Source organism: Bos javanicus, chromosome 20, assembly GCF_032452875.1.
Source record: "Bos javanicus breed banteng chromosome 20, ARS-OSU_banteng_1.0, whole genome shotgun sequence".
Taxonomy (NCBI): domain Eukaryota; kingdom Metazoa; phylum Chordata; class Mammalia; order Artiodactyla; family Bovidae; genus Bos; species Bos javanicus.
Genome location: NC_083887.1, coordinates 17,111,176 through 17,128,315, shown reverse-complemented (window position 1 = coordinate 17,128,315; position 17,140 = coordinate 17,111,176). Strand labels below are relative to the sequence as shown.

At 41.5% G+C, this 17,140-nt stretch overlaps 1 long non-coding RNA gene across 1 annotated transcript in view; it reads right to left on the bottom strand.

The window, feature by feature from the left end:
* Positions 1-16,196, bottom strand: part of LOC133233344 (uncharacterized) — a 35,940-nt gene extending 19,744 nt beyond the window's left edge. The window contains exon 1 of the long non-coding RNA XR_009731683.1: positions 15,914-16,196. This is a non-coding gene — a long non-coding RNA (uncharacterized LOC133233344). The remainder of the gene's footprint in view (positions 1-15,913) is intronic.
* Positions 16,197-17,140: the final 944 nt, after the last annotated feature.

The window sequence follows — 17,140 nt, the reverse complement described above, 5'->3', positions numbered from 1 at the left end:
TCAGTTTTTCGCATGAGGTGGCCAAAGTATTGCAGTTTCAGCTTCAGCATCAGTCCTTCCAACAAATATTCAGGACTGATTTCCTTTACAGTGGACTGGTTTGATCTCCTTGCAGTCCAAGGGACTCTCAAGAGTCTTCTCCAACACCACAGTTCAGAAGCATCAATTCTTTGGCACTCAGCTTTCTTCACAGTCCAACTCTCACATCCATACATGACTACTAGAAAAATCATAGCTTTGACTAGGCAGACCTTTGTTGGTAAAGTAATGTATCTGCTTTTTAATATGCTGTCTAGGTTGGTCATAACTTTTCTTCCAAGGAACAATCATCTTAATTTTATGGCTGCAGTGATTTTGCAGCCCAAAGAAATAAAGTCTGTCACTGTTTCCATTGTTTCCCCATCTATTTGCCATGAAGTGATGGGACCAGATGCCATGATCTTAGTTTTCTGAATGTTGAGTTTTAAGCCAACTTTTTCACTCTCCTCTTTCACTTTCATCAAGAGGCTCTTTAGTTCTTCTTCGCTTTCTGTTATAAGGGTGGTGTCATCTGCATATCTGAGGTTATTGATATTTCTCCCAGCAATCTTGATTCCAGCTTGTGCTTCATCCATCCCAGCATTTCTCAGCATGTACTCTGCATATAAGTTGAATAAGCAGGGTGACAATATATAGCCTTGACGTACACATTTCCCATTTTGGAATCAGTCTGTTGTTCCATGTCCAGTTCTAATTGTTGCTCCCTGACCTGCATACAGATCTCTCAGGAGGCAGGTTCGGTGGTCTGGTATTCCCATCTCTTTCAGAATTTCCAACAGTTTGTTGTGATCCACACAGTCAAAGGCTTTGGCATAGTCAACAAAGCAGAAATAGATGTTTTTCTGGAACTCTCTTGCTTTTTCCATGATTCAACGGATGTTGGCAATTTGATCTCTGTTTCCTCTGCCTTTTCTAAATCCAGCTTGAACATCTGGAAGTTAATGGTTCACGTACTGTTGAAGCCTGGCTTGGAGAAACTTACATTACCATATGTAAAACAGATAGCCAATGGAAATTTGCTGTGTGTCTCAGGGAACTCAAGCAGGGGCTCTGTATCAACCTAGAGGGGTGAGATGGGGAGGGAGATGGGAGGGAGGTTCAAGAGGGAGGGGACATATGTATACCTATGGCTGGTCCATGTTGATGTTTGACTGAAAAGAAGAAAATTCTGTAAATAAATTAAAAAAAAACAAAAGTAGGGTGTGGTTATGAGGCTTAGAAAATCCATTTGGTAAATACCCAAAGATGCAGTCAACCACATTTTGAAGAATGGAGCAACACCTGGGATCCTAAACCTAGAAAATCATGATCAGGACAAGAAAATAGATGGTAACCTCATGGATTCCAACATCCCTGATCCTGGTCAAGACCAAGCTTCAGGGATTCCAAGATAGAACAACTGAAGAACTCAAAACAAGCTAGTCAAAGACTCTGCATTCAACCTAATTTGAAGAATTCACCCAAAACCAAAGGACTCTGTGTAATATTAAACAAAGCAACACAGAAATAGAAATATCCAGTATGATTTTCCAACAACCATCAAGATAGTGATAGCGACCCTTTCACTAGGAGACAAAATATTCCTGCCTATAGCTCCTTCAAGGATATGTGTTCTGTAACAGCCTTGCTACCATGACATCAAAGTAATAATTCTAATGGTAAAATCACACTTATTGTTTCCCTGAAAGGTTCTCAAAATCTCCTGGGCGATTGTGCACATTTTGAAACAAAATTCTAGGTTCACTACAATATTTTTCAATAAATATACATCACCTTGACAAAGTCTTGGAAGCAAAACACAAGAATAGAATAATGCTGTCATAAAATGCTTAGGAATTCCTGAATTAGGAAAAGCTAGTTAGTATTTCAGAGAGCACCAAAGGTAAACCCTCTTGGTGGAGGATATATGTGGAAGGAAATATACACAGTAAAGTTACATAGACACCTGCTTCTGGGAAAGAAACAAAGTGGCTTGCAGGAAGAAGAAAAGTATCACCACAGAAGCAGAGAACTTTGAAGGTAAAAACAAAGGTGACTCTGATGTACAAAGCAGGAGGGATCCCACAAGTGCACACAGTAAAAACCTGTTATAATATTTACTAAGACATAGAAAAAAGAAAACAGACAGTGAAATTCAGCTGGTGTACATTCTAGACAATTCAGCTATGCTACTCAGTATTGATTTCTAGTTTTTATTCCAAGACACTTCAGCTTCTTTGTGGTGAGAGCTAAAGAGAAATTAAACTAAAAATTGGACCAAAAAAATTTTAACAAAATCACACAAATAGTGATTGTTTTTGCTCCTTAACCCATGCCCACACTGGTTTCAGTGAAGGCCCCATACTTGTTTGCTGGACTAGTACCCCAGGAGAAAAATGAATCTGGATTTTTTTTTAACTGTTCCTCTAATTTGACTAACCATAAGGCTCGTTTGCAAACATCAAGATCTGGATTGACTTTCCAATCCTCACAGTTGCCCAGACTTTCAGCATCCCAACAGTGAGTGTTGGTCCCCTTTCAGGTGAGAGCCTACCTGATAAATACTTTTCTGACTCTCAGACCAGATTCTCATTCGACTTTTGTAGGATGGAGAAGCCAATGCAGGAGATATAAGAGATATGGGTTCGATCCCTGGGTCGGGAAGATTCCCTGGAGGAGGGCCTGGCAACCCACTCCAGTATTCTTGTCTGGACAATCTCCATGGACAGAGGAGCCTGGGGGGCTACAGTCCACAGGGTCGCACAGAGTTGGACATGACTGAAGCAACTTAGCACACATGCATAAAGTTAATTAGAACATGATGTGGGTAAAGAATAGGAATAGAAGACAAAACACTCCAGAATCTCATTCTGCTCGTCTCCCTTTAACATCAAATACCTGGTAGCTCAGCGGTTAAAGTGTCTGCCTGCAATGCGGGAGACCTGGGTTTGATCCCTGGGTGGGAAGATGCCCTGGAGAAGGAAATGGCAACCCACTCCAGTATTCTTGCCTGGAGAATCCCATGGACAGAGGAGCCTGGTGGGCTACAGTTCACAGGGTCGCAAAGAGTGGGACACGACTGAGCGACTTCACTTTCACTTTCACTATAGATTTACAAAGATGCTCTGTCCTTCTGGGTCAGGGGAAAGCAGCTACTCATCACCAACCTGGACTGATAATGGAGGAGCAGCAGTGACCAGCCTGGGCAGAGGACATGGCTTGAACATAACATCCTTCCTCTCTCACATCATTGCCTTTCAGGGTCCTCCTGTTTCCAGAATGGTAGGGTCCCACATGTTAATTCCCACTGGGTTTCCAGCACAGCCAGCCAGACTTTATTGGGGAAAGGCACAAAAGGGACTAGCAACTATTTCAATCTTATCCTCCAAGTGAACATTCTTTTATTCCCTTTCCTTTTGCATTATCGTTGCTACGGTACTTTAAACTTCTCCCATCATTAAGCCTTCTGAGTGAAATATTGAACTGATTAATGTGGCATTTTCCACTAAACTGTTTCAGGAAATGTTGCACCTTACCAGTGGGATGCTTTTGAATAATGTAATCTCCTTAGTATAATTAAAACTAAGTTCTGAAGTTAGTACCTTTTCTCCCTGGAGGCACTCATCAAAATGTCAAGTGTTCCTTCTAGTAGAACTGCAATCCCATAATACAAACAAATATATTACCCACTGCTCCTCACCAGCAAGAAGCCCTCGCTGCATTTTTTGTCACTTCATTTTTTTTTTTTTTTTTTGTCACTTCATTTCTAACCTGAGCTAGCAGCGTAAGAAGTATGTTCACGAAGCCACTGTGACCCCAGTACTCAGAGCAGCATTCCACGCTATCTTCCCAGTCTACAATTACTAATATTTCTTTTGACAATTTGTCTTCAACAGATGAACTTTTTGTTGTGTTGTTATTTACGTGTAAAGAACAGTGTGGCTCTAAAAATCACTTGCTCTCCTAAGGCTTTCCACTTAGTTTCAAAGGGAAAAAAAAAAAAATCAGGGACACAGTGCCCTCTTCTGGCTGAGAAGCAAGACAACTGTGAAAACCTGAATAGCATTTTCCCGGGTTTTCAAAGACTACTTGGTATATGGTGAATAAAAAATAATCAGCACTGTTGTTGAAGTTTGCAACCTTATTCTCTTTAGGGACAAGATAAGGTCCAGCTCAGAGGGCTGGTCCCAGATGCCCAGCTTTTAGGAGCTCTGGAGGGAGGAAGATAGGTGGACCATTCCCCAGGGAAGATTTGAAATTAATGACAGAAATTGGTGTCAAGAGACCCATCCTTCTCTGGAACAAATACTGAATCCAAGACAAGGATAAGTTCATTTTAAAAGTTCAGGAGGCTTCTCTTTGAATAGCTATCAGAGAGAAGTTGGTATTTCTTGCTAATTACTGGTTTTCTCTAGAAAAATCTGAAAAGGCTTGAAAGGTTTCCAAATAGCAGTCTATTATTTTTCTATGATTATAATTACTCTAATAGTTTGCTTCCCCAAGATCATATTAGAGTCTCTGCCAGAGCCCACACTGGCCTTTGAGGAGCCCCAACCCCAAACGAAGGGGCCCTGCCAGTCTCCATCTGGGAAGAAGATGGGAGGAAGTGACAAGGAAAGCACAGACTGTAGGAGACAGAAGGAGCCCAGCAGGACTTTGAAAGAGAAATATTCAATGCTGGAACGTGCTTCTTACCAAATTTCATTCTCTAGAAAAACATGCTTCTTTCCAGTCTGAAGGCCAGGCTGGCTGCCACTTCTCTTCTCTATGCCTGCCAACTAGTCATTAGCAAACAATGAGTGACAGGGCGTCTGAAACGAAGAAGGATATGGGCATGCAGCGGCAAAGGGAATGATGGGAGGGGTCACAGAGGAGAAATTAAGTATCAGCTGGAGGCCGCCCTCTTCACTAGGAGCTTCAGGATGAAGAGAAAGGTGAGGTCAGCAGAGCTGTGGAGAAGGCAATGGCACCCCACTCCAGTACTCTTGCCTGGAAAATCCCATGGACGGAGGAGCCTGGAAGGCTGCAGGCCATGGCGTCGCTGAGGGTCGGATACAACTGAGTGACTTCACTTTCACTTTTCACTTTCATGCATTGGAGAAGGAAATGGCAACCCACTCCAGTGTTCTTGCCCGGAGAATCCCTGGAGCCTGATGGGCTGCCGTCTATGGGGTTGTACAGAGTCGGACACGACTGAAGTGACTTAGCAGCAGCAGCAGCAGAGCTAAGGAATGCCTATCACACAGCTCGGCAGAGGCCACAGGATGTGTATACAGGGACACATGTACACTTGGGGATGTGTGCGGCTTGGGGTGTGCAAGCCATGGTAATGGCTGGGGGCAGAATATTTTCTATACCTGACCAGTGACAAAAATTCCTCGAGTGAAAAATTCCAGAAAGTAGTTTTCAGAAGACCCAAGTTAAAGCTCTTTGGATGACAAGTTTTACAAATCCTCTTCAACATAACTCAAGCAAAAACAAGAATTAAAAGACTCCTGCAGTGCCTCATACTCTCCAAAGTCAGCAATTACAATGGGGGCTGGCCGCTTGTATGCCTGGAGCCAGGAACTAAAAAGCAGTTAAGAAAAGAGTCTCTGCTGCCTGCCTACCTCTATTCCTCCAGGGTCATGTGGCTTCTCACCCCCTATTTCTTTCTTTTCTAACTTCTGCTTCCTGTATATACAGCTGGGGGCCACAGTCTCAGAGATTAATTGTTCTCAATTCCAATGACCTATAAAATGCATAACTAGCATCATTCATTCCAATTCTAAATTTCAAGGAAAGACAATTTGCTCTATCCTGCTTAGGTTAACCTGTTTCCCAAGCAGCCACGAAAAAAGGGAAAGGTCATGCACCATAATCATGGCTGTTAGGATTCACCCTGGGAAGACAGTTCCTAGAGAAGAGGATGATGGACTGGAAAGAAAATCTAATGATAAACATGTTCTCACTTTGACTCTTTAAGGGCCTTCAAGCTGAAGTGGTTTTATAAAATGGCTAACTAATAAGCAATTTTTTTGGAAAAAAAATTGGCATTTTTGCCTGTTTCTGGAAGCTTTTGAAAAGGATAAAGGGAGGAAGGGGCACTGTATAGTATTCTACTATACAGTGGAACAATAACTGACTTGGGAGCTACTCCTGGCTCCACCAAACTATATGTGAACTGATGATGTAACTTCCTAACACAGTTTTCTCATCTGTAAGAACTGCTAGTAGTTACCTGTCTATGTTACAGGGTTGGAGAAGCAGGAGATGTTCACATAGGAGAGAGAGGAATTAGGAGAGTTTCAGTGTTCCATTGCTTATAACTATAGGTTACATAGAGTTTGGGACTACATTACAGCTGCCTACAAGAAAGAAAAACATGGGAGTTGTTCCAATCACCATCAGCCTCATCTGGAGGAACTAAGCTGTAAGTTTTTGGAGAGTTAAAGTTTTCTAGAGCTGAAGCAATTGCTAAGGAAATCATGTATTTAATAACAAGAACTAGGTGAAGATTGATATCAGTGGGTGAGACAAGGAAGCTCCCACTGACACTCATTGGGTCAGAAATGTGCAAATTCAAGGCTGGTGTGTAGGATGTAACCCTTTGTTCAGCAAAGTGATTCAATGAGACTAAAGTAATGCTTTATTATATTGATTTAAGGTTTGTTACTCCCAGGGACAGGGTGATAATCTGCCCAGTCCCTCTGGATTCAGCTGACTTTCCCTGGCCCCGTATTTCCTTTCTCCCCCAACATTCTTCATGCATCCCTTCTTGAAGATGCATGCTCAAGAACAATGACTTTCCCAGCAAAAAGACCATTCTTTTGGCAAGTGTATGTTCCCCAGTTTGTTGTGAGACCTGATTAGATAATGGATATAAAAATGCTTTGAAAACTGTAAAGCACTACACAGAGGTAAGTTACTATAATTATGATGATTAACAGTGTCATAAAGGGAAACCATTAAATCACTCACACAAATTGACACATGTATCCAGTACCTAAAAGTCATCAAGCAGGGCGCCTAAAGCAATTTGACCATCTTCCTCTCCTTCCAAGTTCCTTTCCATTAAGCTTTTGCGGGTTTGTGCATCCACAAAAATCAGAAGATATATTTGGCTCCAGGCTTTTGCTCTCTCACTGAATGGAGGAATGCCTCCTTTGATTATTCCAAATTCAGGAGAGGGAAAATGTACATCCATCTTTGGGACACATACCATGCTGCCTACCAAATGTTCCAGAGAAATGACAAATCAGAGCTGAATTCTGGTTTCTTCTTCAAGCTCCCTGCAGCCAGGATTGGGAATGCAAGTGTTGAAGAGGTGAGAGAAAGAGCAAAAGAGACAGAAAGGCAGAGATGAGGACAGAAAGGGGCACAGTCAGAGACAGGGACTACTCTGTGTTCAATGGGCCTTCTTATGGCTCTACAGAAAGTAAATGAAAGAACAGCAGTCTTTCCTGCAGCAGAGTGTTATGAGGGGCCCTGAAGTACAACAATCTTATTCCAAAAATAGGTAAGCAGCACAGAAGAGTCACTGTCAGCTAAGAAGGATTTAGCTCAAAGATTGCCGTTTTTGAGCAGTAAACAGACTGACATCCAAATTGAAGGACTCTGGTGAAGGACAATGAAGGTTCTAGTCAATTCATGTGGGTGTAGGTAGAAATTGGAAAACAGTCTGCTTAAGTGAGTATAATAAAGTAGATCCTTTGACAATATGCAAAATTTATATTTCATGAAATAAAAGCTGATGGAACTGAAGGGAGGAAAGCATAATTTGTTACTGGATATGAAGAAGATATGAAGACTGGAAAAGAGAGGTCTTAAGCATTTTGGGAAGAGATAATGTTTGCCAGTTCCTAAATGTTAAGTTTGCAAAGTCAAAACTCAGGAAATCTTTTCCCTTGGAATCCTTATTTGTAATTAGAGTTTGCTGATTAATAGAATTCTTTATTTTTTCATTTTTATTGGAGATAGAGTTGCTTTACAATGTTGTATTAGTTTTTGCTATACAACAAAGTGAATCAGTTGTAAGTATTCATATATCCCCTCCCTCCCACCGCCCCCCATCCCATCCAACTAGGTCACCACAGAGCACCAAGCTAAGCTCCTTGTGCTGAACAGTAGTTCCCACTATCTGCTTTATATCTGGCAGTACACATACATCAGTCCCCGACTCCCAATTCATGTCTGCCCAAGTCCACATCTGCAGTTCTTAAAATGATGGCCTTCTATTCAAACTCACTAGATTCACAGTCATGACCACTGTAGACCCCATGTCCAAAAAGACATACCTCTTACTAAGATTAAAAACAATGATGAATAAATGGAAAAACAATCTTAAAGAATCGTATTTTGAAAAATAAAAACACATGTACTTTACTGTACTTTTTAATTGGACTTTTAAATATTAGGATTATTCTATTCCTTATTTTCCTTATAGCTTCTAAGAACGTAACTCATAGCTCCTTCTCACAGGAGTAGTGGGGAAATGATGAAGTTCAGAGTCAGAAGATCTGAGTTTAAATTCTAGTTCTATCTAGTTGTAAGACCTAGAGAAGTCACTTAATATAACCAAGTATATGAAATCAGAGTGATGGTATACCTCCACACTACTTCAAGGAGTGAATAGATAGTGAATAGACTAGATAAGAATACTGGATGCTTGGGGCTAGAGCACTGGGACGACCCAGAGGGATGATATGGGGAGGGAGGAGGGAGGAGGGTTCAGGATGGGGAATACATGTATACCTGTGGCGGATTCATTTTGATATTTGGCAAAACTAATACAATTATGTAAAGTTTAAAAATAAAAATTAAAAAAAAAATAAAAAAAAAAAAAAAAAGAATATGTATGTTTAAGAGTGTTATAAACTATGCAAAGTCTTACACAAGTAATAAATTTTAGAGATCACAGAATTACAATTGGAAGGAAACTTAATATCAGCTTGTCCTAAGATTTTTAAGTCCTTTAAGATGAAAGAACTTAATTATTGCAAGCTGTTATAACAAAGTACCACAGACTGAGTGACTTGTAAACAACAGACACTGATTTCTCACAGTTCTAGAGACCGGAAGTCCAAGATAAGGGCATCAGCACGGTCAAGTTTGGGGCTGCAGATGCCAATCTTTTCACTGTATCCTCACATGGTAGAAAAGAGCAGGAGAGCTCTCTGGGGTCCCCTTTTTAAAGGTACAAATAATCTCATTCATGAGCGCTTTATTTTCATTACCTATGTACCTCCCAAAGGTCCCACCTCCAAAAACCATCATTTTGGAAGTGAGGATTTCGACATACGAATTTTAGGGAGAAACCAATGTTCAGTCCATAACATAAAAGTGAAAAAAGTGTTAGTCATTCATTTGTGTCTGACTCTTTGTGACCCTATGGACTGTAGCCCACCAGGCTTCCCTGTCCATGAACTTCTCCAGGCAAGAATACTGGAGTGGGTAACCATTCCCTTCTCCAGGGGATCTTCCTAACCTAGGGAGCAAACCTCTGTCTCCTGCATTGCATTCTTTACCATATAAGCCACCAGGGAAGCCTGTCCATAACAGACCTTTTCTCCAAATAAAATCATACGTAACAAATAAACAGCAGAGCTGTTCTTTTAAAGCAAGGAAGGAGAGGGTACCAGATCTCAGCTACATTTATACCACAACCAACCCCAGTCCCACAGTCCAACTGATACTGCCCCAGGGGAGAATCAAGCATTTAGGTATTAAGCAAAGCACAAATTTAAAACTCACTGATATTTCCCAACCTCCTTAAATTACAGTTGAGGAAAATGAGGTCGTGGAGTGGGTTACAATCAGTTCTTCTATGAAATATGTGTCTAAAACACCAACCAGTTTATGCATGTTTGACATACAGGGGACTTATATCAGTAAAATTTGGATGTTATATTAGGTTATATAGAGATTTTTCTTAGGCAAGGGTAGCCAGAATAACAGGAAGAAATAAAAGGAAAAGCTCTCAACTCTGCTGCACTACAGGCAGGAGCCCTTTCAATTCTATTTAAAAAATAAATAAATATGGGCATACCTTGTTTTATTGCATTTTGCTTTATTTTGCTTTGCAGATACTAAGCTTTTTACAAATTGAAGGTTCGTAGCAAGCTTGTGTTGAACAAGTCAGTCAGCGCTAGTTTTCCAACAGTATTTGTTTACTTTGTGTCTTTGTGTCACATTTTGGTGACTTTGCAATAATTCAAATTTTTTCATTCCTTTTATATTTGTTATGGTGATCCATGATCAATAATGTTTAATGGTACTACTGATTTGACATTTTTTTTAGCAATAAAAGTATTTTTAATTAAGGTATGTACTTTTTTTTTTAGATAATGCTAATTAAAAGATGCTTACTCCTTGGAAGGAAAGTTATGACCAACCTAGATAGCATATTCAAAAGCAGAGACATTACTTTGCCAACAAAGGTCCGTCTAGTCAAGGCTATGGTTTTTCCTGTGGTCATGTATGGATGTGAGAGTTGGACTGTGAAGAAGGCTGAGCGCCAAAGAATTAATGCTTTTGAACTGTGGTGTTGGAGAAGACTCTTGAGAGTCCCTTGGACAGCAAGGAGATCCAACCAGTCCATTCTGAAGGAGATCAGCCCTGGGATTTCTTTGGAAGGAATGATGCTAAAGCTGAAACTCCAATACTTTGGCCACCTCATGCAAAGAGTTGACTCATTGGAAAAGACCCTGATGCAGGGAGGGATTGGGGGCAGGAGGAGAAGGGGATGACAGAGGATGAGATGGCTGGATGGCATCACTGACTCGATGGACGTGAGTCTGAGTGAACTCCGGGAGTTGGTGATGGACAGGGAGGCCTGGCGTGTTGCGATTCATGGGGTCGAAAAGAGTCGGACATGACTGAGCAACTGAACTGAACTGATGTACATTTTTTTTAGATAATGTATTGCACAAACAACAGACTATGGTATAGTGTAAACATAATTTTTACATGCACTGGGAAATCAAAAAAGCTGTGTGACTCACTTTATTGCGATATTCTCTAAGTTGCTGTGGTCCAAACCCACAATATCTCCAAGATACGCCTGCAAAATGAGGTACCAAAAAATGGTTTTCAGACTGGGGTAGGAGGCACTCCTTTCTGTAACCACCTTAACAGTAGTGTCACTAGCTCAGAGTTCCACTTCCAATTACATTATCTCAGTGTTCTCATGTCAGCGTTTGTTCCACTGTGTTGTTTCTGTGCTTTTTAAATATCTCTTAGTGGCCTCTGGCCATGCCAAATGCCTGAGCTTTGCCAACAATCTACAAGGATACTGTATAAGTCAACTCAGGCTGCCACAACAAGATTTTCAGGCTGGGTAGTTTAAGAAACACGACGTAAACTGATTAGAACCAACTAGATCCAAGGTCGGAGAAGGCAATGGCACCCCACTCCAGTCCTCTCGCCTGGAAAACCCCATGGACGGAGGAGCCTGGTAGGCTGCAGTCCATGAGGTCGCTAAGAGTCGGACACGACTGAGTGACTTCACTTTGACTTTTAACTTTCATGCACTGGAAAAGGAAATGGCAACCCACTCCAGTATTCTTGCCTGGAGAATCCCAGGGACGGGGGATCCTGGTGGGCTGCCATCTATGGGGTCGCACAGAGTCAGACATGACTGAAGCAACTTAGCAATAGCAGATCCAAGGTAATGGACTAACCTTCCACTTGACCTTCAGCCTCAATATACGCTCATTGTAACACATCAACAGGCTAAATGATACTCCCCAGGTACCATGATGGTTCCAAGGATCACCACAAAAGGTCAAAAAGTGGATGGTGGCCCAATTCCTGGAAATCCCCACGCCTTCCCCAAAGTACTGGGCTACTCCTCCTACTCATTAGCCTATGAAATTACCCACCCCTATAAAAACTGACAACCCCATAACCCTGGGACCTCTCCTGCCTCTCCTGCCTCTCTTGCCTTCTGAGACGGCCCAAACTCTGTCTATGGAGTATGTTTCCTCCCTGAATAAACTTTCTTTCACTTTACTGTGGCTCACTCTTGAATTCTTTCCTGGGCAAAGCCAAGAATCCACACTTGGCGACCATCCCAGGGGCTCAGATGTGACCCGGTATATGTCCATCCTCTCACATCCCACTTTCTTTCCTGCAGCATCACAAAGTTGGTATCTGGTGAGGCCACCTTCTCACTATGTCCTTACATGACCTTTTCTCTGTGTGTATAGAGCACTCTCTGGTGTCTCCTTACCCTTCTTAAAAGAACACTCATCCTATCTGACTAGGGCCCCACCCTTATGACCTCATTTAACCTTAATTACCTCCTTAAAAGTCTATCTCCAAACATGGTCACACGGTGGTTTAGAGCTTCAAAGTATGAAACTGCGGCAGGTGGGTAGCCACAATTCAGTCCGTAACAGACATCAACTATGCTTCTGTTAGTGTTCCTCTTACTGTTGCATCAGTTTTGAGTGGTCTAAATATTTTCCATAGGGTTGAAAAGATATTTTTAAATGCCTAATGCTGGCAAAGATTTGAAGAAATAGTCACTCTCTTAGATTTCTGGTGATAAAATAAAACTGGCCCAAAACTTATGGATGGAAATTTAACACATAGCAAAAGTCTAAAAATTCTGCATATCGATTCAGACATTCCATTTCTGGCCATGTATCTTAAAGAAACACCAAAGCTCAGCTTCCGGGATATTTACCAAAACATTAGAATTTGGAAAAATTGGAAAGTACTCTAAATATTTAACAACAGGGGAATGGTATAGCACACGATGAGGTTTTCCTGGTTGTTCAGTGGTAAAGATTCCATCTGCCACTACAGGAGACGCAGGTTCAACCCTGGGTCAGAAAGATCCCCTGTAAGAGGAAATGGCAATCCACTTCAATATTCTTGCCTGGAGAAACCCGTGGACAGAGGAGCCTGGTGGACTACAGTCCATGGGGTCACGAAGAGTTAGACACAACTTAGCAACTGAACAACAACATGCATGCATGGTTAGTAGTGTCTGACTTTGTGACTCTATGGATTGTAGCCGACCAGGTTCTTCTGTCCATGGAATCCTCCAGGCAAGAACACTGGAGGGGTTGCCACTTCTTCCTCTAGGGAACAACATACCACATGATAAAATTTTACAAAGCTATTAATATAATAATGTAAAGCATGGAACATGGAAATACATTTAATAGAATGAAAGTAAATTAAAACTATGTAAATGATAAAAGAATATAAATTATGAATAAGAATATATATGGCATCCTTTTTTATTAACATATTACACTGCAGGTTATAGGTATAGGAAACATTAAAAAATTACCTCTGGATAGTAAGATTAAGACTGACATTTATTTTCTTCTATTTACTCTTATTTTCCACAATTAACAAGCATCACATTTGTAAAAAGGAAACACACACATACACACGTTTGTGTTTAAACTGTTAGAAGAATAAGAACTAAAGGTAAATTACAACCTTTATCTAAAATGTTCATGTACATCCATCACCCATTTCTTAGAATTCTTTGCATGCTATGAATTCCCTAAAGAATATTCTCCTTCTTTCAGATGAAGAAGCAACAGAGGGTTTATGAAAACAAAAATTTGTTTCTAGTAAACAGTCCTTACTAGACAACCAATTATCATGTATTCCTTTAGTTTCCATGTTCCCAACAATCTGGAAAAGAAGGGGGAGAACCAACAATACAGCTTAACAGTAACATTTTCCTAACAGAATATTTTCTGCCATTGTCCACAAGTTCAGTAGCTTGAGAGGGCAAGGAACATCCTTAGGAATGATCTGAAAGGTGATTTTAAACATCAGCATCATTCTTGTCAAGCAACGACAGTGTTTCCTTGGGAGACTTGAACAGTTCCTTCAGAGTGGTTCAGGTCTCTGAGGCAAATATGTATCCAGGCTCCATGGTGGAGAGTATTTGCCAGTGAGAATATCAATTCTCAGGTACACAGGCAGTATGTGTTTTGCTACAAATGTTTTCCCAGTAAACAAGAATGGAGCCATCAAGAGAAAGAGAACGCTAATTTTAAATCAATTAAATTCAAACAGAAATGCTTCCTTTGGGTGTAGTTGCCTTTTAGTAAGCACACTAATTTTGGAGACTTGTATTATTTACCCACAAATTGTTTCTGAAGTAACTTTGGTATTGAGAAGTTGAAGTCAAACCCATCTCTCCCACAGCTCTCTCTCAATCCATCAACTATTGAGGGTGGAATTTAATGGGGCCATTCTTGTTTATCGCCTTTCTCCAATCAATACAAATGCACACTCAATCACTGTTGCATAATACAGCATTCCTGTGCACTGTTCATTGACAGGAAAGGGGATGCCCAGAAAATCAGGAATCACATGGTTCTGTGGGACCCTCTTCCAGTCCATATTAGGACCACTAGTCAGAAGAAAATGTATCAATATCAGCTCCTCACCAGGATGTAAGTCTGGGCAGGAGAATGGCCTCTCCTGCCCAGACTAATCTGGGCTCTGACCAAAAGGAGGCAGACTGCCCTAGACCTCATTTTAAAATATGCCTCTGGCCTTGACTGGCCTCAACACTCAGGCCACAGGAGAAGAAAAAGATAACAAAGTTTGAGTCCCTGCCAACCCAGCTCAAACAAAAAGAGAATCACAGTCTCAAGCCTACACAGAGAAAGTAGTTATATCACTTCCAAGAAAAGAAAAAACTCTCAAAGATGACAACCATAGTCCATTGCCTAGCCTCTGAAACAAACAGATCTAAGGCAGTACATGGAGAAGGAAATGGCAACCCACTCCGGTGTTCTTGCCTGGAGAATCCCGGGGACGGCGGAGCCTGGTGGGCTGCCGTCTGTGGGGTCGAGTGGAGTCGGACACGACTGAAGCGACGTAGTAGTAGTAGTAAGGCGGTACAAGGATCCCAGCAAATGGTTGCTCACCTTCCAGTGCATGGGTCACTTAACACCAAGTGCTTGGGTTTAAATTTGCTGTCATTGTTTTTTATTGTTGTCTGGGGTGAATTATTGGATTGAAAGCAATTTGGATATTGTCTCCTCCATAGGGTTCTGCAGCCAAAAAGTGATTGATGAAAAACAGGGGTTTGGGATGAGTGATTCCAACACAGCCTTCCTCAAAGCAATACAAATGATAAGGCTGTTACTTGGGAAAACAACAGCCGTAAGAGTGATTTCTTTGTCTCCGATGGGGAAGGGTGGGCATAAACACTAAGTACAGTTCATGACATTGGGGAATGACAGATGAGAGGATGCTGCAGTTTTGTTTCCTCATAAGGATTTCTCAATGTTTGCGAAGCCATATTTTTATACAGTCCAGGAGGCAGCAAAATAATTCGGCTGTAGTCCTTAACATTGGGACAGGACTTTAAATTTTACCAAACACTTTAATACACATTATCACAATTATCCTCCAACTCACACTGTGTTTAGAGAGGTAAATGACTGGCCTCAGTTTACCCAGTCAAGAATATTTCCTCAGATACACCTCCATGCCCACTCACAGAGTGAAAATCAGAAGTCTAGATATCTGTTAATTGTTTCTAACCAACTATTTAATGAACATGTGTTACGTATCAGTAACTTTTCTATGCAATGGTATTATTAATAATAAAACAGCAATACTTTTTGAAAATAAGTATTGTATGACTGAAACCTGGCAACATTTTCTAAATCTTGTCAGGATAAATTAAAAGCCACAAGCAAATTTCAAACCTCCAGGAAAAGTAATTTCTCAGCTCCACTTGAACCCAACAAAAAAAGCAACTACCAACGGAAAGACGGTCCCTACACACGCTCAATTATCAGCCACAGTCCAGATACAAGGTGATCCAACTTAACGTTTTAAAGTGAAGAGAAATAGTCAACAGCAAAGCCCATTAGCAATCCCCAGAAAATAAAAACAGAATCTGGTAGTAAAGTCTAACCTCTTTATCCTTTGTGCTTCAACTACTTCCACTTGCTCATAGTGGGGTCACATGCAGAAGCCTCATACCCAGCACTTCAGAACTCGTCAGCTTGGTGAGCTACCAGGACGCCCAGATCCAAGATGGCGCCAGCAGCAGTGGGCCGTGTGCAGAGACGCTTCTCCCGCACTGCAATCTGGAGCCTGAGTAGCTACAGCTGCGCAAGCCCTGGGGCGAACTCTGCCCCCTCTCACACACTCTGAAGTTATCCTTATACAGCAGCCATGTCCCCACCCCACCACAGGCCTGCGGGAAGAGCATTTGCTCCAGAGTGGGAACTCCTACCTCTCCATCCTCTGCACAAAGCAAAAAACCTTCCTCTGTTTCGGAACCAGACCTGGCCTTGCTCTATTGGCTCAAACAACAGGCAGGGTGGGGGCGGGGGGCGAGGGTAGCAAGAGGACCTTTGTTGAGGCTCGACCTGAAAAGGTTGGTAATAAAATCTCACTTTAATCTTGGACTTCTGTTTATAGATATTTCTGCAAAAATTATTTACAAATAACAATACTGGTTTTCATTTGTGGGTTGTATTGGTGACTAACAAGGGCTTTTACGTATGTAATCTAATTTAATCCTCATTCTGCCCTTAAAGACAAGTAGAGATGAACATTCTTACCACCTGACACTGGAGCCCCACTGGGAAGGTGAGCACTTTAAGAGAGAGATGGAGTGTGGCCCTGGGAGTATACATTACACTCTGAGTTGGCAAGCCTGAGCTTGAATAGTCAGGTCTACAATTCGCTGGTATAAAGGTCTTGAAGTAAGCTTCTGAATCTCCTTGATCACCAGAAAAAATCTAGTGAATTTAATGAAACAGGCTAGTTACTTCCTCTCTCTCAACCCTGCATCCATCCATCTAAATCTGTGAAGCTAAAGTTACAAGTCTACAACTATTTTTCCCAGGCTCCCTTGCCCAAGACTTCCTATTTTTTTAGCTTTTATTTTTCAATTGGTGAAAAATTGCTTCACAATTTTGTGTTGGTTTCTGCTACACAGCAAGGTGAATCAGTCATAATTATATATATATATATCCCTCCCCTCCCCCCCCTCCCCTCCCCTCCCCCTCCCCCCTCCCCCCTCCCCCTATTAATTTCTCCTGATAGGAAACACCGGTGCAAGATCAGAAGGTAGGAGCAGAGGAGAAGCTGTTCTTCAGTGATCTGGCAGCATCTTTGGAGGTGGCTATCT